General features: G+C 41.8%; 1 pseudogene; it reads right to left on the minus strand.

The window, feature by feature from the left end:
* Positions 1-2,297: 2,297 nt before the first annotated feature.
* The window catches only part of LOC137202924 (small ribosomal subunit protein eS10-like), a 120,907-nt pseudogene continuing 98,322 nt past the window's right edge, over positions 2,298-24,882 (minus strand).

Consider the following 24,882-nt stretch of genomic DNA (forward strand, 5'->3'; position numbering starts at 1 on the left):
GCTCTCCCTGTTATAAATCTAATTCACAGCTGCACAGTCTCAAAAACTTAGAATTTCTCATTCTGTCAGAACTTTTTCAACATCTGTAATTAAAACTGGCCTGTGCACACAGACTCACACTTAAGTAATGAGAGGGAACCGTTGTAGGAGCTTAAATCTGTCTCTAGAATTTGCCCAGAACCCCTCCATCCACCCCCTGCCTACCTTGATGGGTACTTTTTGCTCTTTTTTTCTCCCATGGCTGCTTGAAACCTCCTTCACTGGGAGTTAGTGTTTCAGCTTCTCCTCTCAGCCCAGCGCACCTGATCACCTCGGGACTCACTTGCTGGTTTTGACCTCAGCAGCCCTCCACAACATGGCTCTTGGCATCTGTGCCCCGATTTTTCTGGGGTCTTGAGTAGGACCCCACCCCTGCCAAGCTACCTGAGGTCCTACCCCTCCTGTGATGGTTAATTTTATGTGTCAACTTGATTGGGCTAAGGGATGCCCTGATAGATGGTGTGTCCGCAAAGGTGTTTCTGAAATATATTAGCATTTGAAGAAGTGAACACAGTAAAGCAGATTGCCCTCCGCAGTGTGGGTGGTCAGCATCCAATCCATTGAGGGTGCCAAATAGAACAAAAAAGGTAGAGAATGGATAAATTAGCTCTCTCTGCTTGAGCTGAGACATCCATTTTCTGCCCTTGGACATTGGTACTCCTGCTTCTTAGGCTTTTGAACTCAGATCAGGACTCACACCACTAACTCCCTAATTCTTAGGTCTTTGGACTCAGACTGAATTACACCACCAGCATTCCTGTTTCTCAAGCTTGCAGACAGCAGATCATGGGACTTCTCAGCCTTCATCACTTCATGAGCCAGTCCTTATAATAAATCTTTTATGTCTATCTTTCTATCTATACTGTTGGTTCTGTTTCTCTGGGGAGTCTGGATTAGACTCTGAGATTCTCAAACGTGGGTGTTGGGGAAGAAGACATCTTTCTCTACCCTTCTAGGTTCTTTTGGCTGGCCTAAGAATTAAATGGCATGAGACAAATTAACAGGAGAAAATCAAACAAAGTTTAATAAAATGTATACATGAGAGAGACCCAGAAAAAATGAGTAACTCATCAAAATGGCCGAGTTTTACATACCTTCTTCAGCTAAGGACAAAAGAGGATATTGAGGGTGGGGAGAGTCAGTTTGGGAGGTTACCAAGAAAAGCACAGTAAACAAGGGTGAGATTGTGATGCAGATTTAAGTCTTTGCTTTCACCATTGATAAGTTTCTTGAGTACTGGTCACCCTACTCTTCCTGGTACAGTGAAGAGGACATCCTTACAAATGGAGATTTCCCTTTATATATGTAAATATTTCTTACAAAAGGGTAACTCCTATTCAGTTTTCAGAGTGTTTTCCATGTCTGCTGTTCCTCAAAAAATAACCAGCTTAAAATAATTCATATGCCAAAGAGACATATTTTGGGATGACAAATTCTGCTTCCCTACATGGGAGAATTCACTAACACTAATTGATCCCACTGTGATGGGCTTATGTGCTGTGCTAAAGTGGATGGATTTTATTGGGTAGATAATTGGAAGTTGATATTGTTACTAAACTGAACTTGAATCTGCTCACCCACCGCACAGCAAAGCCAATTTACTGACACCAGGTTGTGGTGAAGGAAAGTACAGTGTTTACTGCAGGGTGCCAAACAAGGAGAATGGGCAGTTCATGCTCAAAAGACCAAAATTTCCAGGTGGCTTTCAGGGAAGGGTTTCTAAAGGCAATATTTAGGGTGAGGGTTGTAGCTCACAGACTTTCTTCTGATTGGTTGGTTGTGAGGTAACATGGTGATATTTCAGGAATCTTAATCATAAACCTTCTTGTTCCAACCAGTCTGGGGTCAGCATGTAGTCACCATTCTCTACCTGGGTGGGGGGGTCTTACTTTCTGCATAACAACCCGAAGATATGCATCAGATTGTTATGTATATCCCTTGAGTAGGAACTAAAACTGTTTTACTGCTGAACTTGCTTGTGACTGCTTTTCCTTTGTTTCTACATTTCCTCACTTCCCTAATTAGTAACTGTTTGAGTCTGCTCTTTGGAACTCAAGGGAGTCTTAGGGGACCAAAGCCTTTTTCTACAAAGAAGAAATGGGACACAGGGGCTTTTGTACCCAGAAGGGTCCCACAGGTTTCTGCTTGTTATATATATATAAATACACACACACACACACACACACACACACACACACACACACACACACATTTTTCTGGCTATAGATTTATTTAACATAAAACAATCTCCTCCAACTTTACTGAGGTAGCTGACCATATCCACAACGAAATTCACCTCTAAACTGGAATCTGGTTGCTGACCCGGCCCCAGCCTTGATTTTCTTGTCCACACCAGGGGGCACAGAACTTCTCTGTAGGTGTCTCTGTAGGCATCCCCTCAGGTGAGTCTTGCAGGTCACTCTCTCTCCAGACCCTTGGGCCTTGACCTGCCAGTCTCAAGACAGCTGTGGCTCAGGGGGCAGGTGGAAGTTATCACAGAGATACTGGACACCCTCCTTGGTAAGGTAGCAATAGAAATGTCTTCAGGCAAACTGTTCTTTCACATAGCCTTGTCATTTGAGAGAGTGAATGGCCTTCATAATGTGAAGATTGGGCACATTCTTATCTGCCAGCTCCAGGCTATAGGGGAGTAGAATTTGCCACCCCAAAATATGTCTCTTTGGCATGTTAATTATTTTGAGGTGGTTATTTTCTGAGAAACAGCAGACATGGGAAGGGCTCTGAAAACCTAGTAGGAGTTGCCATTTTGTAAGGGACATCTCCATTTGTAAGGGTTGTAAGGCCAACTGGCCCGAGGCAGGGGAACACAATCAGATTCACAGGTTGCATCAGACAGAAATTCTCCGGACCACCCAGTTCCAGAAACTGCCCTGGAGACATTCCGGACCACCCAGTTCCAGGAACTGACCTAGGGACTTTGAACCCAGCCCAGCCTTCCCGCCTTTTGAGGGGCGGGACTAACGGTCCCCCAGGATACCCGAAAAGACCACCAAATAAGGAATACCCTGCACCCTCCCAGATTCACCACACCCCTTTCCCTTCTTCCCCTATAAAATCTTGCCCAACCCTCGCCCGGGTGCGACTTCTCTGGCCCCTTTCTCTCGGACCAGTGAACCTCGCCCGGGAGCGCTCCCTAATAAAGCTCACTTGAAGCTTTCCCCTGTTTCGTGGTGCAGTTTGTTAAGATCTGACCTTACAAGGGTGTCTCCCTCCTTGCTGGAAGAGGAGGATGACCATGATCCCTGGAAACACTTATCAATGGAGAAGGCAATGACTTAAATCTGCATCACACTCACCCTTGTTTACTTACTTTTCCTGATAACCTTCCATCACTGACTCTCCCCACCCTCAACATCCTCTTTTGTCTTTAGCTGATAGTGGTATTCAAGATGAGGGCTTTGGCCATTTTGGTGAGTTACTCAGTTTTCCTGGGTTTCTCCCATGTATACATGTTACCAAACTTTGATTTTCTCCTGTTAATTTGTCTCATGTCAGTTTAATCCCTAGACCAGTCAAGAGAACCTAGAAGGGTAGAGGAAAATGTCTTCCTCCCCAACAGGGTGTTTAGGTGTGTGGATATCATTCTTGGCCACCATCAGTCCCTCCTTAAAAATGAGTCAAGAGGCAATCTGGTTCTCCTTGGGCATCAAGATCTTGATTCTGTACCCTCCAGGGCTGGAGCTGGAAAACACTCAGGTCTATATTTGAGCAAGATTATTTGGGTAGTGAAACCTAGCAGGACCCTGGGGCTCCTGGGCACAGAAGTCTTTCCGTGTTCCCTGTTTCTTGTTTGTAGGGAATAGACTCTAGCCTCCATGACCTTCCCTGAGTTCCAAAGGGCAGATTTGAACAGTTGCTAATCAGGGAAGGGAGGGGATGCAGAGACAAGGGAGGAGCAGCCAAGAAACAATAAGTGCAGCCTTGAAACAAACAAGTACAGCCTTGGGGCAAGGTCCTGGTTCCCCTTGAAGGGATACACATAACAATATCTTTGAGCTCTTTACAGAACTAAAACCCCCAACAAATGGAAGATGTTAGCATTCTTCATTCCAGAGAAGATCACAGTTTGATAACCTAGAGAAGATTATCAGGAGACCACCTGAGACCAGATTAAAAGAGTGCAGGCCCTGCACACACCCTGATTTTTAATCAGCAACTCCTCTGCCCTTGAACCATTGCTATCAAACTCATCAAATCCTCCCAGGTTGGGACAAACAATTTTTCAGGGTATGAGCCCACTGTGTCCCCCTTTGCCTGCCAAAGCAATAAAGCTATTCTTTTCTACTTCACCCAAAACTCTCTGAGATTTGATTCAGTACTGTTGCACAGAGGCCAAGTTTTCAGCATTAGTAGTACGATGATGGAAAGATTGAAAAGAGAGAATTCTTGTGAGTAAACACCTGATGTTTTAGTTGCCTGCAATCTTAATTATGAGCCAACCATATATTGGGATTCTGTGGCTACCCAACAATCTCACATCAACCTTAGACATTACAGAAATTTAGCATTCATATCAAGAAAGTACAGAACCCTTCTAGACCATGCACTGATCAGATCATGTCTGTGTTACATTTTTCAGTTTCAGCACTCACATTTTATTTTATTTTATTTATTTTTGGCCACTGTGCAGCTTGTGGGATCTTAGTTCCCTGACAAGGGATCGAACCCAGGCCCTACCCATGGGACCACCAGGGAATTCCTGCAGCACCCACATTTTAAAACAGGCAATACTGTAACAAAGATTCTCTCCCTGACCAAACTTAGGCTCCTCTAAGACCTATTTTCAACTAGGTCTTGACCTTGGCCCATGTCTTATCTTCAGCCTACCTAGCCCAGTTGTAGCAAGAATCCTGCTAAGTCAGTTTACTTAGACTCCTTCTACCCTTGATGTTGCCTCCTAGTAATTTTCCATCCACTGACTCCTCACTCAGCTCACTGGCTATAAATCCCCAACTATCTTGGTTGTATTTGGAGATGAGCTGAATCTTTCTCCCCTATTACAGTACTTTGACTGCAATAGACTTTTTTTTTTTTTAATTTTTGTCTGCATTTGGTCTTCGTTGCTGCACATGGGCTTTCTCTAGTTGCGGCGAGCAGGGGCTACTTTTCGATGTGGTTTGGGGGCTTCTCGTTGTGGTGGCTTCTCTTGTTGCAGAGCACAGGATCTAGGCACACGGGCTTCAGTAGTTGTGGGATGTAGGCTCAGTAGTTGTGGCTCATGGGGTCTAGAGCACAGACTCAGTAGCTGTGGCGCACGGGCTTAGTTGCTCTGCGGCATGTGGGATCTTCCTGGACCGGGGATCAAACCCGTGTCCCTGCATTGGCAGGCGGACTCAACCACTGCGCCACCAGGGAAGCCCTCCGATAGTCTTGAATAAAGTCTTCCTTAACATTTTAACAAAGGTACGAATAATTTTTTAAACAATTGACACATTATAAAGTGTCCTGAGAGGATGACCCAAGAACTAAAGGGTCTTGAAATCACATTACTTGGGGTACAGTTAAAGGGTCTAGGGCTTAGTTACCGAGATGTGATTTTAAAAATAGCATAGTTTTTGCTCTGCCTGTATTTCAGTTACTGTGCAGCAGGGGTTCCATCTTGAGCGTCTAAGGACTCAGGAGTGGGGTGTGTCTAGAGGTTTGGTAGGAACTTCTGTCCAGGAAAGGATCAAAGGAAGAACAAAGGAGGCCTCTGGGGGAAGTGAAGTCAGGCAGAGAGAGCCATGTTATCAGCCCAGAGGAAAGCAGGGTCTGGGAGGAAGAAATATTCCTCTACCCTTCTAGATTCTTCTGGTTTAAGAACTAAAATTGACATAAGACAGATTAACAGGAGAAAATGAAACAAAGTTTAATAACATGTATACATGGCAGAAACACAGAAAATCCAAGTAACTTGCTAATATGATCCAAGCTTTTACCTTAAATACCAATCTCAGCTAAAGACAAAAGAGGGGTTGATGGTAGGGAGAGTCAGTTATGGGAGATTACCAGGAAAAGCACAGTAAGACAAGGGTGATTGTGATGCAGGTTAAAGTCTTTGCCTTCTCCACTGATAACTGTTTCTAGAGATTTTATCATCCTCTTCTTCCAGGCACAGAGAGGGAGACACCCTTACAGATGAAGATTTTCTTTACAAATGTAAAAGTTTCCTACAAAAGCAACTCCTACTTGGTTTCCAGAGCTCTTCCCAAGTTTGCTGTTTCTCAGAAAATAACAGCTTAGAACAATTAATATGCCAAAGAGACATGTTTCACAGTGGTAATTTCTGCTCCCCTACAGTGGGGACTGTGTTGTTCGCCATGGTCTCCTCATCAGGACTGTTGAAAGAGTCCTGAGGAGAGGAGAGATGAAAACAGAAACAGTTCTGTTAGCAACTCTATAAGCTGTTGGAGGAGAATGGCTGTTCTACTGTGGTTCCTCCTCACAGATGAAGCCTCACTGTATTCACTCCAGTGAGACATTCATGTGGGGATTCTCATGCTCTTGTCTGGACCTAATCCCAGTAGAAAGATAGATGGTACAGGGAAAGTGTCTAGAAAGCAACTAGACCCAGGAAGAAGGATTGGAGACCTCATCTGGTGTCAATGAAACAAGAGGGAAGGGAGCACAGCACAACCTTTAAAAGAATGACATAGCCATAGGACATGACAAAAACTGGTTAGAACCAACTAGGTCCAAAATGGCAGAAGATTTGACTTCCAGTAGACCTTGAGCCTCATTATATGCTCATTGTAATACGTTAGCATATGATAAATGACACACCCACCAGTGCCATGACAGTTCTAAGGCCAACCATAAAAGGTCAAAAAGTGGACAGTGACCCAATTCCTGGACATCTCTGTCCCTTCCCCCCAAATAGTTGGAATAATCCTCCCACTCACTAGCCTATGCAATTACTCAGCCCATAAAAACTAACCATGACATATTTCAGGCCTCTCACCTTCTGAGATGGCCCACACTCTATCTGTGGAGTATGTTTCTCTCTAAATAAATCCACTTCTTACCTATCACTTTGTCTCTCACTGAATTCTTTCTGCAACAAGACATCAAGAACCTGAGCTTCATTAAGTCCTGAGACCAGGTGTGTGATCTCAATTAAAAGACCGTGGGTTCAAGTCCCAGTCTGAGTTGCATGGTTTTGGTTTCATCAGCTCTACTTTTGCCAGCAAGAGTGGTACTACATGCCAGGATGAGAGGACGCATCGGCCAGCAAAGGTGACACACTGACTTTAATGGAATTTGAGAAGACTTGGGGTCCCTATGATCAGATAGGTTGGGCAGAACCTAAGAAATACAGCTCTAGGACTGTACTTTTGACAATTTTTATCCCCAGACTGGTGTCACCAAGGAAAACATGATTACCTTTGTAAAGATATGGATAATGATTTCTAGGAGCATAGTACCCACCTTCCTAATCCTAAAAGTTCCTACCTAGTGCAGTGCCTGGCATAGACATATAGGGGCTCAGACATTTGTTGATTTCCGAAAACATTACAGGACAGTCATTTATCTTTAAATCCAATTCAACACAATAATAACAACAACAGCAGCTAATGTTTGCCAAGCATCTAGGTGTTTTCTGAGCACTGTCTCATTTAATACTCCAGGCAACCCTGCCTAGTAATTATCAGCTTCATTTGACAGAAGAGAAAACAGTACCCCTGAGAATTGCATAGCTAGGTGGTAAGCTCCTCTGTAATCCTAGTGTGTTTGTGTGCATAGATATATGCAGATGCTCCATAGATAGCGGACCTCAATTGAAAGGGGGAAGCTGAGATTTGGGGCCAAGTCTAACTGACCATGAAGTGTACACAGTTTCCAACACTCTTTTCAAGACTGAAAACATTTTGTGCTTCCTCGGACATGCCAAGTCCTACCTGGTAGAGGAAAGAGGGAGAGAGGTTTCCTTCTCTAGAGGCCCACAGAATGGACCAAAAAGAGAGGAAAATCCATGCACAGTGTCATAGAGGATAACTTTGGCATAATAGAGGCCACGCAGAGTTCTTGTTCATTTACTCAGCACCATCTGTGTGTCAGGTGCTACTTAATGTACTGGGAACACAGCTACATCGCCTGGCTTTGGGTCCAGATCCTTAGTTCTTTATTTTTGCACCTCTGATAAGTGTTTTTAGGATTATTTGATGTGCTTCTGGTCCCTAGACAAGTCAATCTGACTTGCATGCTTCTCACGCATGATTTCCTTACAGTTTGGTGGATCGTTGAGGAACCATGAAAAAATACAAAATGTGAGGATGCTATGTATGATGTATCTTTTTAAAAAATTATTTTTGTAATAAATTGGAAAATGATGAAAGTGAACCATTAAAATGAGCTGTAATCCTATCACTGGCAATGTCTACCATAAATGCCAGTGTCTTCTTATACACACACAATTTTTTCTTTTCTTTTTTTTAAATAAAACTGGGATTGCTGTCTCATAACTTTTTCTTTCTTGTTTTTAAATAAAAATAGCTTCCCCCCACCTATAAACAAAATCCGTGCATATTGTATGGAGACCAGAAACCATAGCAATGTATAATAAGGAAATATTCCTGTTTTGTCTGTGAGTCTAAAGGGACAGTTCTAAAGGACTGCCTTATTTTGTAGGGTTGAGGGAGGGAAGAAGGAATGAAAGAGAAAACTTCATTTCTCTTTTTACTCACAACACTTATGACATCAAACCAGTGGGTTTTCCACACCAAGCTGTTCTCCAATTCTCTGCAGATACCAACTGGTGTCTTATAATTCAAATCAATTCTGACACTATCTGCCTGGAGGTAGCATGAGAACCCACAGGGTAAGGGCTCAGTCCCAGAAGATGTCCCCAGTTCAGATGCCGATCCCAAGCAGTAGGTCCATAGGTTACCCACAACTCATGTCCTACTTGGCAACAAACTGGAGGTGTCCATGACTCTTTCCTCGGGTTCAATAATTTGCTAAAACAGCTTACAGAACTCGGGGAAACATATTTATTACTTTATTCTAAAAGATACAACTCACATAAAGAACAAAATCTTACTGTATAGCACAGGGAATTCCCCGGTGGTCCAGTGGTTAAGACTCAGTGCTTTCGCTGCCGAGGGCAGGGGTTCAATCCCTGGTCGGGGAACTAAGATCCCACAAGCTGTGTGGTGTGCCCCACCCCCCAAAAACGGGGCTGTTGTGAGCTGGATGTTCTAAGCAGGACTAAGGAGGACAATTTAGTTGTGTCCCCTGCATTAAGCAGCACACAGTAGGTGCTCAGTAAACAGTGAAGAAAAATGTAGAGGTGGGACATAAAAGTCAAGGTGGTTGGCAAAGTTGACGTTAACTTTACAAGTCAATATCTTGTAATAAACTATAATGGAAAAGAATCTGTGAAAGAACTGAATCACTTTGCTGTATACCTGAAAGTAAAAAAAGCATTGTAAATCAACTATTAAAAAAATAAAAAAGATACAACCCAGGAACCTCCAAATGGAAGAGCTGCACAAGGCAAGGTGTGTAGGAAGGGGCAGAGAGCTTCCAAGCCTTCTCCAGGCATGCCACCCTCCCAGCATGTGGATGGGTTCACCAACCTGGATGCTCTCCAAATCCCTTTGGAGGCACGATTAGGTAGGCACGATTGACTAAATCATTGGCCACTAGTGATTAACTCAATCTCCAGCTCCTCTCCCCTCCCTCAAGCTGGGGAGGTGGGGCTGAAAGTTCCAACCCTCTAATCACATGGTGGGTTTCCCTGGCAAAAAGCCCCCATCCTTAGGGACTTTTCAAAAATCACTTCATTCACATAAACTTTTTTCTGGTTGGAAGGGGCTTGTTATGAATAACAAAATATACTCCTTCCACCTTTATTGTTCTAGAGCTATTTCAGAAACTAGGGACAAAAACTAAATACTATAACAAAAGATGTTCCTTTCAGCTCTTATCACTTAGGAAATTGCAAGGATTTTAGGAGCTCTGTACCAGAAACTGGGGAGGAAGACCAAATATATATTTCTTATTATATCACAATATCACAAGGACACAGTTGGAGGAAGACATCTTTTGGGATGTGCACAGCTGGAGCGCTAGTTCAGGAAGGACTTCCTTCCTCTCAGGGTGTGTGCAGCATCCTGGTAATCCTTGGACCAGAAAGAGGAACTTGGTGGGCAGTCCAGTCAGGACACTACTTATAAACAGAAAAAGTGGAAAAGGCAGCCAGGAGGAGAGGTGAGACTGACAGGCTTCAGATGGCAGTGTGAAAATTAATGAATAGAAACTTCATTTAAAATGGAGTTGGAAGACCAGAAAGGGGAGATCTCACGCTCTAGCATTTGACCCCAATTGCAGACCCAGCAGGAAAAGATATTCCTTGCAACTCCAACAGGAAGAAGGGTACTATTTTACTCCCCAGCAGGAGGAAGGAAGAATTTCTCCTTGCCTGGCAACAGCTCAATCAATGAGAAATTATCACAACTTAGCAAATGAAAAGCTACTGCATGTTGAACTCTCAGTTTCCTCTGATGGATTCTTTGTTATAACAGCTCCTCCCAAGTATCCTTTCTCCTCACTATTATATCCTGGTGAAAGGAGGACATATTGGTAAAGAATCTGTATTAGTTCCCTATTGCTGCTGTAACAAACTACCACAAACTTAGTGACTTAAAATAACACATATTTACTATCTTCTGAAGGTCTGAGGTCTGAAAAGGGGTAAAATAAAGGGGCTGCATTCATTCTGGAAGCTCTAGGAGCAAATACACTTATTTGCCTTTTCCAGCTTCTAGAGGCCACCTGTGTTCCTTGGCTTGCAGCCCTTTACCATGTCTCCAAAGCCAGCAGTGTAGCCTCTTCAAATTTCTTTCTCTCTCACCTTTGATTTAGCTCAAAATAGTCAAATAGACATATAAACAAACATAAAAAAACGAACACATGTCTACAGATCTTTATAATCCAATAATCCCTTTACAGAAATTACTAAATAGTCAGACCATAAATCGAATTCCCAGTCATTGCTCTCACCAGTGGGGAAACACTAATTGGCCATAAACAAATCAGAACACAAAATTAGTAGAGATACAATTAAAATTAGAAAAACAGAGAGTAAGCGAAGTTCAACCAGCTCTGTCAGGTGAATCCATTGGGCATCTCATGAAGACCTTCAAAACTGTTAAGAGGATAATTTTCAAAATGGTAAAATCCTGACTTTCACTCAGATATCAAATGAATACATGGTAAAGATTTTATTTAACTCATTATTTACTGATGGAACCGGGCAGATGTTACAACCGGTTCAAAAGGAGAATCCAGAGAATAGACATATGTATGGATCAGGAATACTGAAATGAACTTACAAGTGTATACAAAACTGACTTTTTCATAGTGGGGTAGTGCTGCTTCTCCACCAGATAGAATTTATTTGCATGCCTATAGTCAAGAATTATTTACATTGCTATTGCTTTGCTACAACATACAGAGTTGTAAAATAGCCTAGTCACAGTCTTGGAGACTCCTGCATTCCGCTGAAAAACTATCCAGTAGTCTTTTTTGCTTATCTCAAAGTCTTCAATGTTTCCTTATAGTCTTATTGACTCAGTTCTTCAACACCAGCACATTTTTACAAAATGAGAGACATGTTAAATGTGCAGGCTACAGAGTCACACCACCTGGATCTAATGCTGGGGTCCACCGTTTTAGCTGTGTGGCCTTGGGAAAGTGACTAAGCCAGCCATCAGCAAACAGTGGCTTAATGGTCAAATCCAACCAACTGCCTGTTTTTGTACAGCCCTTGAGCTCAGAATGGCTTTTATATTTTTAAGTGATTAAAAAATCCAAAGAAGAATAATAGTTCATGACACATGAAAATTATAAAAAATTTAAATTTTGCTGCCCATAAAAGAAGTTTTATTAAAATACCACTATATTCATTTGTTTACATATTGTCTACCCCTGCTTTCACATTTTAAAAAGAAAACCACAGGCCCAAAATGGAGTCACTTATGCTAGGCCACACATTAACCCACACTTTAATACCTAATCTAAGTGAAGCTTTGACTTCCCCCAGAAATGTAGTCTTAACCAGGTCTGTCAGGAATTTGCTGGTCAGCACCAATAAGGTAAACTTTCTCATGGTATCCCTCTCTATCCCCCAAAGGAAGATGAGCTAACTCAACTACTAAGACTCTTTTTTTCCCAAAGGGAAGATAACCTAACCTGAAATAATTCTTTTTTCTGTTTATGACTTCCTTGTCCTGCCATTAAAAATCCTTCCTTTTCCATAGCCCTTTGGAGGTCCCCTTTACTTGCTAGGTGGAATGCTGCCTGATTCATGAATATTCAACAAAGCCATTTAGATCTTTAAAGTTTACTTGGTTTAGTTTTTAAAACAGATTTGGTGGCACCAATGGGATTTGAAGTGAACTTCTGATGACATTTGGGGACAAAAAACCCCACAAGCATGGTACCCATGAACCCCGCTTTTTTTTTTTTTGCGGTACGCGGGCCTCTCACTGTTGTGGCCTCTCCCGTTGCGGAGCAACAGGCTCCGGACGCGCAGGCTCAGCGGCCATGGCTCACGGGCACAGCCGCTCCGCGGTATGTGAGATCTTCCCGGACCGGGACACGAACTCGGGTCCCTTGCATCGGCAGGCGGACTCTCAACCGCTGCGCCACCAGGGAAGCCCCCCATGAACCCCTTTTTGAGTTCACTATCCTTCTCACCATTTCCAAAGGCTGTGGGTAAGTTTCTCTTGATTCTGAACTCTGCTCTCTTTGTGTGGAGCTCCCAATCTAATTGGCTTTCCAGCCCATTCCCTATTTGTCTAGAATCACTAGTTTCACGATGGGAGCTGTTGGTAGTTTGAGCCACAATTCCCCATTTGCTTGGAAACCCCCAGCCCTTGGTTCTGTTCCCAGATTCCACTTTGGGAACTGCTGGCAGTTTGGTCTGCTGTTCCCCATTTGTTTAGAATCCTTCCCCAGATTCCACTTTGGGAACCGCTGGTGGCAGCTGCGATTCCCCATTTATCTGAAATCAGTCTGCAGCTTTCATTTGAGGTCTGCTTGTTCGATCCTTTCTTCCAGTCCCAAGTTCCACATTGGGAATTGGTGGCGGTGCGCACAGAGCCTTTTTCTTGGCCAAGCTGCAGTAATTTGTTACTGCTGGAGTGTTAAAGTGCACATATTTGTTTGTCTCGTTTTGTGTAGATAAAGGCCAGCTAAAAGAGGTTGGATCTTTAGTTTCTAAAGAACCAAGCGTGATAGCTTCCAGCACACCTGCTTATTTTATGTCCAAGAACTATAATCCTGGAAACTGTAAATATCTACAAAAATATTACTAAAACAACCTAGAGTTACAATGGCCATTATGTGGAATGTTCCAATTAGACAAAATAATTCCTTTAGGAAGTGCATTTGAAAGTAAGGCTTCCTGAATTAAACAGAATGGGATACCTATTTTAATTGGGATGCAGAAACTTCCAAAAGCCTTCACATTCCAAAATACCTTCATTAAAAGACTCGTTATAAAAGGCTAATAAAAAATTAAAAATACAAGAAGTACCTAAAGCAAAAGACAATAGGACTGACGTGACACTGCTCCCCTCTATCCTTCTTTACCTCACGTTTTACTGATTCTCTGTGTGGTGTCCTTCCACTTTGAAGAGACTACTAAACAGTTACTTTTTCTCTTTTTTAAGAAGATGTTGGGGGCAGGAGTTTATTAATTAATTAATTATTTTTTGCTGTGTTGGGCCTTCGTTTCTGTGCGAGGGCTTTCTCTAGTTGTGGCAAGTGGGGGCCACTCTTCATCATGGTGTGCGGGCCTCTCACTATGGCGGCCTCTCTTTTTGCGGAGCACAGGCTCCAGACGCGCAGGCTCAGTAGTTGTGGCTCACGGGCCTAGTTGCTCCGTGGCATGTGGGATCTTCCCAGACCAGGGCTCGAACCCGTGTCCCCTGCATTGGCAGGCAGATTCTCAACCACTGCGCCACCAGGGAAGCCCCCCTAAACGGTTACTTTTTAACATAAGAATACCTGAGTTTGCAGACAACCTCCTCAGGTATCTTTCACCCCTTTGTCAAAGACTGACATAGTTAAGAAATTTCCTAAACTATGGAGGACTCCCCCAATTTTGGGGGAAAACTTTAGAGTTATTATTGGGGCCTATGATCCCGGGGTGCCAGAACTTTATTAACTTGTGCACGTGTTCATAGGACCTGGTGAAGACCAAAAATGGATGCAGGAAGCAAAATAGCAAAGCCCTGTGAATAATATTCGAGATCTTTGACCAGAAGAAGCTCCCAAAATAGCAACTGACCTTTTATAAGCCATTCCTAGAGTCTCCCCTGTCTGCACTGATTGGTCAATTATTCAATCATGCAAACAAAAGAAAGTTGAATCTTTGGCAGATTTTAAGGCCCACTAAGAAGCCCTCTTCCTGTGGCATTCTAGGTTCCAGATAAGTAGGGTCACCCAACATGCTCTAGCTACCCTATTTGTAAATGGTTATCTCCTGAGATTAGTGGATTGATAAAAAGGCAGAAAATAGGATGGGGGGCGGGGTGAGGCAACAACCTGAGTTCATGACCACAGCTGAGCATTTTTAAAGGATCTTAGAGTAAGACCACAAGCAAAAATCTGCCAACCTGCTGGCCTTACAGCTATAACAACTCCAAGACCAGAGACCTAAAATAATACCTCTCAGCCTCTCATATTACACCCTCCTAGGGGTCCACCACCAAAATGCTGGCCTAAGGACCTTTGTCTCATTTGAAATCAACTGAGACACTGGAAAAAAGATTGTCCTCCAAGGTCCTATGCAAATTCTTCAACTCGAGTGCCCCTATGTCTACTCCCAAGGGAGGGCCCTTATGGCTTGTTCCCAGAGTTGACAGGACTCCAAGGGATTCTCCAGTAAACTATTATCAGTAATTTCCTTAAATGACTGAGGGGAAACTGAAATTAAAATTAATGAGAAACCTTGTCAAATTCTAGTTGATATCGGAGCTACTCTTTCTACCTTAAACCATTCTACTTTAAACCATTCTCATAGGCCAACAAATCCCTCAGAGGTTTCCATAGTGGGGGTAGCTAATAAAGTTCAGAGAGAATTTCTATCTCAACCAGTATAAATGACTCCAGAATCTTTTACTGAAAAGCATTCTTTTTTTGCTATTTGACACAACTCCAGTCAATCTATTAGGCAGAGATCTTATTTCTAGATTAAAAGGACTAATACGTTTTGCTTCCAATGGAGACCTCACTTTAGAATTTCTTGACCAACCTGAACCTGATCTTCCATGTTCATGCAATCTGTTCATGATACAGAAGAGGAAGAATTCCAACAAAAGTCCCCTAAATTAATCGAGATGTCCAAAAATCTGTGGGCAATTTCTAGTGCTGACATTGGGAGAATAACAAGTGCAGAGCCTATAAAGATACAGGTAGATATTACTAAACATCTTCCTAAATTACCTCAATACCCACTGAATCCTGAGGCGATATAGGGCCTCACACTCATATCAGAAGATGTAATTACCCAAAGGTTAGTCATTCCCTGTACCAGCCCCTGCTACACACAGAACCTGCCAGTTTGAAAACGTAATGGATGGGGATGGTGATTTGTCTAGGAGTTAAGAGCTATTAACAAGATAGTTTTCCCAGTTTCTCAATTGTCTCAAACCCAAATACCCTTTTGTCACAAGTCCCACCAGACTCAAAATGGTTTACTGTTGTAGACCTTTGTTCAGCATTTTGCAGCATTCATAGACCCCAATAACCAACAACTATTTTCCTTTATTTGGAACAATTGTTACCGAACGGAACTCAGGTCCACTTGCTCGTGAGCAGCAAAGCCAAGCTACTAACACCAGGTTGTGGTGAAGGAAAGCACAGCGCTTACTGCAGGCAACAAGCAAAGAGAACAGGTGGCTCATTCTCAAAAGACTCAACTCCCCAGTAGCTTTCAGGGGAGGGTTTTTAAAGGCAGCATTTGGGGTGAGGGTTGCAGCTCATGGACTTTCTTCTGATTGGTTAGTGGTGAGGTAACAGGATGATGTTTTGGGAATCTTAATCATCAACCTTCTGTTTCCAACCAGTCTGGGGTCTACGTGCTTGTGGTCAGCATGAGTCACCATCCTCCACCTGGGCGGGCGTCTTAGTTTCTACAGAACAACTCAGAGGTATGCATCCGATTAGTATATAATTGGATATAGTAATCCGATTGGTATATGGATTGAGGAACTAGGACTCTGTTTTCACTGAACTCTTGCCTAGGCTATCATTACTTTTCTTGTTAGACTGCTTTTCCTTTGTTTCTGCATTTCCTCACTTCCTTAATTAGTAACTGCTTGAGTCTGCTCTTTGGAACTCAGGGAAGGCCTAGGAGACTAAAGCCTTTTTCTACAAATAAGAACCAGGGGACATGAAGGGGCTTTTGTACCTGGGAAGTGTCTGACTAATTTTCGATCCCCCTTTTCTCTGATACTCCTCAATCCTGAGGGAAACAGGGGCAGGACAAGAAAGGCAATAAAGTACCATAAAAAAGAATGAAATAATGCCGTTTGCAGCAACATGGATGGACCTAGAGATTATCATATTAAGTGAAGTAAGTCACAGAGAAAGACAAACATCATATGATATCGCTTATATGTGGAGTCTAAAAAAATGATACAAATGAACTTATGTACAAATCAGAATAGACCCACAGAAATAGAAAACAAACTTATGGTTACCAAAGGGGAAAGGGGAGGGGGAGGGATAAATTAGGAGTTTGGGATTAACATATACACACTACCCTATATAAAATAATCAACAAGGACCTACTATATAGCATAGGGAACTATACTCAATATTTTGTAATAACCTAAAGGGAAAAGAATCTGAAAAAGAATAGATATGGATATGGAGAGATATTATATATCTCTCCATATCCATATCTATTCTTTTTATATATCCATATATATATAACTGATTCACTTTGCTGTATTTTTAAAAAAAAGAAAGGGAACAAAGTAACTCAGCAGGGTAACTCGAAGTCGGGGACTCAGTTTCACAGTCAGTAATATACTTGGACAGTCGTGCCTCAGGGGTTCACTGAGGCCCCTTCTTATTTCTCCCAAGTACTCTCCCAAGTTCTCCCCCAAGATGTAATCTCCCTTCAGTTCCCTGGAAATCAATCCTTTTACGATATGTAGATGACCTTTTATGTGCTCATTTACCAAAGAGGCATCCATAAAAGATTAGCCGAAAAGGGACATAAATTCACTAAGGAAAAATTACAATTATCTCTAGATACCACTCATTATCTAGGTCATAACCTAAGCACTGAAGAAATCCAGCTATCTCGAAAAAGGTTTAAGCTAATTTAAGAATTTCCTAGATCTGCAACTATGCGAGAGTTTCATGGATTAATAAGCTTGGCTGGTTATTGCAGGCTATGGGTTTCGAATTCTTCTCTGTTAGTTTCCCCACTCTAGGAACTTACTAAACTTTCAGTCCTTGAACCCCTTCTTTGGGAAGATAAACATGAGCAGGCTTTTATAAGACAAACAAACTCTGCAAGAACCACTGCCCTAGGGCTGCCTAATGATTCAAAACATTTCACCTCGTTTTGTGCATGAGAGAGAAGCAGGCTCTGGAAATGCTCATGCAAGGACACGGTAATAAACACAGACCTGTTGCCTATTGTAGCAGGCAACTCGATTCAGTTGCTCCTGCCTGTTAGTGGAAGTTTGTGGAAGCCTCAGCCGACCTAACCCTAGGAAATAATGTTTATTTACAATCTCCTCATGTAGTCCAGAGTTGTCTTAACTCTGAACTGACACAACATTTCTCTGCAAGCAGGCTAACATCCTATGAGATTCTTCTGCTTCCACCTCCTAATCTCCATCTTAAATGTTGCAACATTTTTAATCCTGCTACTTTACTTCTTCTACCCGATGAAGGTGAGCCCCATGACTATGAGATAAGAATATCTCATTTTGTAACACTGTGTCCTGATTTATAAGGTACCCCTTTTAACCAATCCTGAGTTAATCCTGTTTGTTGACGGGTTATACTGTAGAAATGGCAATGGAAATTTCCAAGCTGTTTATGCTATTACAACCCAACATGAATGACTTGAAAGAGAAAACCTCCCACAAACTAAATCAGCTCAATTAGCAGATGCCCTTATCAGATCACAGCAGTTATCTGGGGACAAACTGTTAACATTTACACTTACTGCTGGTATGTCTTGAAGTCATCCATGATTTGGGGATATTATGGAAACAGAAGAGTTTTCCTACAGCTGCTGGGACCCCAATCCACAGTGGGCAACAAGTATTATAGATGATCTTCTTACTGCTATTTTCTTCCCTTCTGAAATTGCTGTCTTCAAAATTGAGGCTCACACTAAAAGGACTGAACCTGAGTGAGTATCAGGGGAATGCCCTAGCTGACTTTCATGTGAGGGCAGCAGCAACAAAGTCTATAAAAATTATGGCTCTTGTGAATGAAGTCCATTCTGCCTCTGCAGAATGACCCCTTGTTGCCAGATTTTTGTCATCCTGATGTCCTTGTAACATGGCAACAGTCTGCTCCTGAATCAGAGAAATTAAGATAGGCAAACAATGGTTGTAGATTAAACGAACAGTCAGGGCTATGGGAAACCCAAGACAGCCACTTGGTTCTTCCCGACTGCCTGGCAAACCCCATTTTTCAGCTTTTGCATTCCTTCACCCATCCTAGTGCATTTAAAATGACTCAATCTATGAACAGACATTGGTGGGGAGACTTTGATAAAACTGCAAAAATAGTAATGTCTGACGTGCCAGGTCCATAATCCTGAAAATACTATTTAGGCCTCAGACCTCCTCCCTCTGGACCCTTTGAACACCTGTAGCTGGACTTTATTTGATTGCCACTTAACATGTGTGATCAATATGTTGTTATTGTATAGATGTTTTCCAGATGGGTTGAAACCTTCCTTTGCCACAAGGCTGATGCCCTTACGGTGGCAAAGAAACTATTAGAAAATGTGTTTTCCACCTGGGATAGACATTCCCTTATCTCCAGTGATTGAGGCACCCAGTTCACAGGACAAATCATACAAGCCTTAATGAAAACCTGTAAACTTCTTGGAATTACACTGTCTCTATCACATTTAATCATCGGGCAAGGTCAAGAGAAAACTACTGGACTCCCTTGGCCTAAGGTAATGCCTCTGGCTTTGCTGACTCTATGCAGTACTCCCTTTGGAAAACAAAAGTCATATCTCCACCTGAGACAGTCACCAGTAGAACAGTGTCCATTAGTACGCAACTTTCTGCTGATCCCTTGAGCTGATCCCATGATCCCTTGAGCTGATCCCATGAGACATACAAGCATGTCTCATGCTTGTATGACCAGCTACTGTAAGTCTTATGCTAAAGTCTATCATCAACAGGTTGAAGAAGTTTTCCCAGATCTCAATTCTGTTGGTCACAGTCTGGAGCCTGGTGACTGGGTATTCTGGAAACATCATCAGAAGAAGACAGGCCTCAAGCCCCATTAGAAGGGACCTTACCAAATGCTCTGACCACTGACACTGCTACAAAACTAGAAGGCATGGAGCCTTGGGTACACATTTCTCTCATGGCTAAAAACGTCTCCACCTGACACCTGGTCCTGAGACCAGACACTGGAGACCTCCAAATCAAATTGACGAGAAAGAGGATAGCTCATTTCGAAGTAGACTGCTTCTACCTAAGATGCTGGATTGAGACTTCATACTTTAACTAAACATGAAACCCTTCCTCCTTCTTTTTCTTCTCTTTACTCTGGGGTTGGCCTGGAAAGGTAACACCCTTATCCGTATCTCCCAGGTTTCATAGCTAAGGGGGGTAAACTTCCAGATGGCTGGATTTGTCATCAAAGATTTTGATCTATCCATGATGCCAGAGATTTCCTGATCCTCCCTGTGACCAATTTCTCTTCTATTCCCAATGTCACTGCAAACTACAGTCAACCCTCCCAGCCCACCCCAAAGTCTCCTACAGAGTTCAACTTTTATGGCCAGGACTTGTGCCTTGTTTTTTCCTGTCTCTGATCATACCTGTATGTACTCAATTAGACACAATTACCTACGTAAATCTTAGTACATCTGCACCTCTACATTCCCATGATTATCTGGATCAGATTTGGCCCCATCCACTAGGAGATCTCAATCCCTGAGAATGAATCCATTAAAAGTACCTCCTTAATGAAAATGACTGTGCCCCAACGGGGTTTGTCTTTTTCTGTGCTGGTTATCATTCTTCTTGCGCCAAGAATGCCTAGATGGCTGGCACACAGCCGGGCAATGCCTCAGGTTATCCAACAGTGCCTCTACATTTTCACAAGCAAACTGAGAGCTCATTGGTTGATTCCCCTGGATCTACATCATTGAGTTAGAAAGGACCTAGCAGGATTTACAATAGCCAGGTCATGGAAGCAACCTAAATGCCCATCAACAGGCGAATGGATAAAGAAGATGTGGTACATATATACAATAGAATATTACCCAGCCATAAAAAGGAACGAAATTGGGTCATTTGTAGAGGCATGGATGCATCTAGAGACTGTCATACAGAGAGTGAAGTAAGTCAGAAAGAGAAAAACAAATATCATATATTAATGCATATATGTGGAACCTAGAAAAATGGTACAAATGAACCGGTTTGCAAGGCAGAAATAGAGACACAGATGTAGAGAACACACGTATGGATACCAAGCGGGGAAAAGGGGGCAGGGGTGGTGGTGGGATGAATTGGGAGATTGGGAGTGACGTATATACACTAATATGTATAAAATGGATAACTAATAAGAACCTGTTGTATAAAAAAAATAAATAAAATTCAAAAATTCAAAAAAAAAGAAAGGACCTAGCAGGAAGCACTTATGACTCAGGATCTTCCTCCTTTGGCAGGGCCATACTTACCTAGCTAGGAGTAAATACAAATGAGGACATGATCAGAAGTTTCTCCTTAACTCTCGAAAATATTGCAGATTCCATCATTAAGACAATAGCTGCCCAACAAAGATCCTTAGACTCTCTGGCCAAAGTTGCTCTCGGCAATAGGATAACCCTTGATTATCTTTTAGCTAAGCGAGGAGTCTATGCTGTGATCAATGCCACCCGTGCACTTTTGGGAAAGTTGAAACTCAATTACACAAGATCACTGAGCAAGCCGCTTGGCTTAAAAAGGTGACTCCTTCAACGGCCCTTTTCTTTGACTTACTTGATTTTGATTGGTTTGCGTGTCCAGACATTGGGAATTATCGTGCTTATTAGAATCATTATAATCTCCCCGGTGTGTTGTATTTTCTCAAAAGCTTTAAATACAAGTCCGTAGGCACTAACCACCAAGCAAATGATCTCCGTAAGATTGGACCAGCAGAAAGGAAAGGAAGAGGATGACTGACTGAAAATTGTGAGCCTGAAGCTGTGACCTTTGTATGTCACAGGGATTAAGCAAAAATGTCATAATTTATGGATACCACACAAAGGAACAACAAAAACTGAAAATTTCAGAGCAGTAGATAAGCGTAGTGCTAATGTCTTAAATTTTGATCACCTCTTTCAGTTAAGCTGAGAGGGAATTGTTTAAAAAAAAAAAATAAAAGTCACAGACCCAATATGGAGTCACTTATGCTAGGCCATACCACCAAATCGGGGCTTAATACCTAACCTATGAAGCTTCAACCTCCCCTAGACATGTAGTCTTAACTGGTCAGCCAGGAATTTTCTGGTCATCACCAATGAGGTAATCTGTCACATGGGTCCTCTGCATCCTCCAAAGGAAGATGAGGTAACCCACCTAATAAGACAATTTTTTCCCAAAAGGGAAATGACCTAATCTGAAATAATCCTTTTTTTCTATTTATGACTTTCTTGTCTTGTCTTTCAGTAGCCCTTTGGAGCACTTGCTAGATGGGATATTGCCCAAATCGTGAATTGTTCAGTGAAGCCAATTAGACCCGTAAGATGTACTCAGTTGAATTTTGTTTTTTTAACACACACTACAATACAGAGTTGAGTAGTTGGGTTGCCAACCTCTGTGTCCTTCTGTACTAAACTTTTCTAAGCCTTGGTTTGCTTGTCTGTAAAATGAGGATAAAAATGGCACCTATATCATAGTTGTGGTGAAAATTCATTGAGATAATGCATGGAAACTTACTATGGTGCCTGTCATAGAGTAAACTCTCAGTAAGTCTTAGCTAATCAGAATCCTTGCTCGAAATTGTGTATGCTGAGAAGTTGTTATAGACGCTGGGATACAAATGCTCCCCTTTTCATTTGGGGTCACTAAATTAGGATGTTATAAGTCTAGAATTGTCTACAGTCATACCTCTCTCCCTGCTTCCTCCATTAAAAACAAAAACAAACTAATATAGCTTACATTTATTGAGCACATTTTATGTGTCAGACACCGTGGTGAGTTCCTTACATATATTATCTCATTTAATCTTTACAACAACTTGATAAGGTAAATATTATTATTGTCCCCATTTTACAGATATGGAAACTGAGACTCAAAATAGTTAAGTAACTTATTTTAGGTTAAGGTGTGGAGTCACATTCAAGCCTTGGCAGTCTTACTGAGAGCCATCAACCTATCCTGCCCTCCTGCAGGAAGGATACCTAACCACAGTAGAGGGAATGAGGCCACTTTACCTGAAGAGGGCAGACTCATGAGATAGAGGAAAGGAAGAGAGCCCCGCTGAGAGCCTACCTCTGTTGGCCAGACATTCTGTTCTGTTTTGTTTGACTTAAACTAATTTGAGTTCATTTTCTGCTGTCAGAGATGGAAATAGACTGAGGAAAATAAAAGATGAAAAAGACATGAGCATTTTCTTCCAATAGCCCAGAAGGTGTAGGGAGAGATAGACAAACAAACAAACAAAATCACAATGCACTGGGGGCTAAGGCATGTTTTGAATACTATGAGGGCACAAAGGGAGGGGATTTTTAACAGCATCAATTCAGGAAATCCTCGCTGTGTGCCTTCCACATGTCAGGCACTGAGCTGGATGCCCTCTGGTCGATTTCTTTACAGTTCAAGCATGATGCAAATCATTGGATTCGGCTTTTGGGTCTTTTATCTGTACCTTTTCTGTGTTGGCTATAGAATACCTATGTGTTCTGGATAACATCCATGATTGGTCCATCTGTGATGTGGCATTTCTTTACAGTTTTATGATGATTGTACTGTGCCAATGATGCTGCAGCGAGGCCCACAAACAGACTAGGGAAAGCACTTGTTAAAATATAAAAGTGTAATTTAAAAAAAAGTCACAGGTGTCTTTCCACTAATCAAATTATACACTTGCTCAGATTTAAAACACAAACTTATTAAAAGAGGGCCCCAATTATATCTCCCTTTCACAATGCAGGTAGCTCTTTAGTCACAATTATCTGTTGTTACAAAATTGCCCACACAAATAATTGCGCTCACAATTGTGTAATTGTAGGCTGAAAATGCAGGGCAAGCAGTTAATTATTTCTCAGATGTCTGATACTGCTTGTCACTAGCTGGTTGTGGCACAAGTAATTGCATAGGTTGCTCTTTGCCTAAGTGACACCGTCCACTGGGCGTGAACTTCAAGAGCAAAACCCTCTTCTTACCTCTGCCACAGTATGCTTTTCTCTGAAGAGACCTTTTATTTTCCCTATCGACCTTACATGTGGCACTAGCTTACTGACTTTCTGTGCCTTGCTTCTTCATCTGTTCTAATTTCTTCAAGAATCATCTTGTCAACTTTTAGGATGTGTATGTGCTTTTTACTTTAATTCCATTTTAAATTACTTTCTTCATTTCGCTCTCTCAACTTTTCTCATGTGGAGTAGGACTGGAAAATTTTCCTTTTTATGGGAGAGGTGAACATGGACAGAAGTATTACGTCTCAATAGGACCAGTGTGTTCAAATTAGGAAGAAAAAGTGGAAATCTCTAATAATAGAGAGACATATCCTGTAGGAAAAGAAACAGGGGTCTGAAAATCATGCACATTCCTGAAGCAGAGTTCGAGTAAGGAGTTCTGTTTCTGTGGTGATGTCACTATTACTCACCCACATGACTGTGTGGGAAAATGGAGAGCGGGCATAAATAACAGTAAAACCAGCATCCTAATTTGAGCACTTTGTTTTATCAAGAGTGTAATCATCAACTGGAAGAAAAGGGAGCAGCTCTGAATGAGGTGATTTACTCAGCATCTAAGTGGAAAAACTGAGATTAAAATTCTGAATTATTACCTCTAGGTCTAGAGCATTCCCTCTTTCCCTATATGCTCACCTCCATCACCTCCAAGGTGTAATTTCCATGATAAAAAATCACTTCCATGATAAACAATCTTATCTTCTGAATTACTCTCAGGATTTCTGCTCTACAAAGTTAAAGTCCTGAAACTTAATTTTCTTTCTTCTCAGAAACATCTCTTTTTCTTTCAGTTGCAATGAAATCAAAGTGTCTGGGAGTGAAGTTCCTACAATTATGTGTACTATTTTAATTATGGTTTCTCACTCAGAGTCTTATTTTTTGCATCTAAATTTTGCATCTATTCCTTTGATAATCTCTATTATATCCCCTTATGATTTATAAATTTCATTAAATCAGTTTTAGAGATATTGGAAGGTTATGGGCAATAAAAGTTGGTAGAAAAGACATGATTAGAATTAAGATTTTCTCAGAAAACACTACTCTATCTTTTGAGGAAATATTACTGAGTATAATATAATTGTCTTTACTGAATATATCAGTCAGGGTTCTAGGTTGCAGACAACAGAGGTTACTCTAACTGTTGAAGTAGGAAGAGATTTATTAAAGGAACATCAGGCAACTCACAGATTCTCCAAAGTGAACAG

This window comes from Pseudorca crassidens, chromosome 11 (genome assembly GCF_039906515.1).
Source record: "Pseudorca crassidens isolate mPseCra1 chromosome 11, mPseCra1.hap1, whole genome shotgun sequence".
Lineage (NCBI taxonomy): Eukaryota > Metazoa > Chordata > Mammalia > Artiodactyla > Delphinidae > Pseudorca > Pseudorca crassidens.